Source organism: Corvus brachyrhynchos, unplaced genomic scaffold (genome assembly GCF_000691975.1).
Source record: "Corvus brachyrhynchos isolate BGI_N302 unplaced genomic scaffold, ASM69197v1 scaffold65, whole genome shotgun sequence".
Classification (NCBI taxonomy): Eukaryota; Metazoa; Chordata; class Aves; order Passeriformes; family Corvidae; genus Corvus; species Corvus brachyrhynchos.
In genome coordinates, this window is record NW_008238365.1 from 831317 (window position 1) to 833464 (window position 2148).

The window sequence follows — 2148 nt, forward strand, 5'->3', positions numbered from 1 at the left end:
GGGGAAGGGGCCCAAAGCCCTGCTCATCCTCATCCCCACCCGCGCCCCGCGAGGGGAAGCATCCCCGGGGAGGGAGAACGATCCTGGGCTGCCCGGGTTTGGCAGGGCTGGAGCTGCGGCTCTGCGGGGGCTCAGGTGGGTCAGGGGCTGATCCCCGGGCTGGAGGAAACCCGGCGTGGAGATTTGAAAATGAAAGCTCTCTGTGCTTTGGGCGGCTGGGTGACGATGCGGGGATGTAAACAGCCGGGGGCGAGTCTTTATCATCACAGAAAAATTCAGCGGGAGGGGTGGATGCTGCTGGGGAAAGGAAGCGCTCCGGAGGAAACGCCAGGCGTTTGAGGCAGCGTTATCGACAGCTCGTGGGGAGGCGGAGGGTGTTTTTTGGAGTACGAGGCAGCTGAAGGATTTCCAGGATGTGCTCCCTTCATAACGGAGCGTTGCTCAAGGCTCGGTAGCTGGGAAGAGCTCGGCAAATTAAGTCCTGCTCCGACAAGTTTTGGAGGAGCTGAAGTAAACACTGCTCCTTTTCCTGCCTCGTGCTTGGCTGCTCCCCGCTGCTCCTGACACGGCATCTCCCCGAGCAGAGCCAGGGCCGCCTTTCCCGCTGGAATTTCTCTTCTGGGAGCCGGAACAGGGTCGGACACAGCCGGAGCTGAGCCCCCTCCCCTGCACCTGGGCGTCCTCGAGGGCAGCGGCAGCCCTGGCACCGAGGCAAGTTCTCTGGGCAGTGTTTGCTTCCGAACTGCCCGTGGAATTTAGGTCAAAACAGCTGAACTTGCGAGGTTCTGCTTTTGCCCTCTGTCTGTGGCAGCACTCGGGGCTGTTTCGGTTCAGAGCGGGAGCTGTGAGTCCGGAAGAGGTTCAGGGGGTGAATTTTTCCCTGGCAGCCCAAGAAAGTCGCAGCTTTTCGGGAGGGTTTGGGAGGCCAAGGGAAGGTTGGGATCACCCTTTGTGAGGTGCTGCCCCAGCCGGGGGGGCTGTTTGAGATGTGGGGCCTCTAATCAGGCGAGGTGGGCAAAGGGCAGTGGGGAGGGAGATCGAGCAGCAAAGAGCCTGGATTTTTGTGCATCTGTGCCCCTCAGATCCAGGCAGGAATGAGTTACAGCCTGTTTTTGATGAGGAAATTAGAGAGCTTTTAAAAACAAACAGTCCCATCCCCACCTCCTCCTGTTCCCAAACTTTGAAGAACTTTTCCTGTCCCTGAAATGATGGCACTTGCAAGGGCTTGAGGCATAAATTAGCACTGGAGGTGGAAGTGAATCAGGTTTTCTTCAGGACTTGTCTGAGCAAGAGCAGGTAACGTGGGGGGAGAATCTCATTTTGGGCATGTTCTGTTCAAGAAGTTCTTAGGAAAAGGCTGAACAAGCTGGCAGGGCTGCCTTTATCTGGGGTAAGGACAGCAGCTTCCAAAATGTAAATATGGAAATTCCTGCTCACAAAGATGACGCTGCTGGACCTCAGTAGTGCAACAGGATGAACTCACTCGAGCCACGTTGTTTTTGTGGGAAGCTGCTTGGAAAATCAGGAGCTGAAAAAAGGAGGTAAAACTCCAAATGCAGGAGTTGCAGCCCCTGTTAGTGGTGTTGGTTATTTCTGTTCTCAGATGCCCCTCGTGAGGCAGAGCAGGTCACCCTGATGCTTGTGGGAACATGGCTTGTTGGTATTTGTAAGGACAAACCCTGCAAACAGTTTACAGGAGGGGAAATCTGGAGTGGGAGGTTTGTTTGAGATGCTTGGTTTGTTTAGCAGTTCCCAAACTACAGGGAAGGGGGGTGAGCCAGGCACTGCTGTGTCCTGGTGTGTTCATTATTGTGTCATTTAACCCCATACTCATGTCCTCTGGGCTCCTCCACGCAGTCTGTGCAGCAGAGGCGCCTCAGGGCTTCTTAAATCTCCCTTCAGCCTTTCTGCCACTGTTGTGGGGGATTCTAGGGGGCAAAACACCAGGCCAAGCATTTGAACAGCCCCTGCTGGTCGATTTTTATGTTTAAATCCCTACTAAACCCCACAGCAAAACTTTCTTTCCTTCCCAAAGGTAATTTTGCACGGCGAGGACTCGGACTTTGGCCTCATCATGGCAACGGTGGTGACTGAGAAGCTCAGCCGGCTCTTCATCAACGTGAAGCAGCTCCCGCAGCTGCTGGGCCC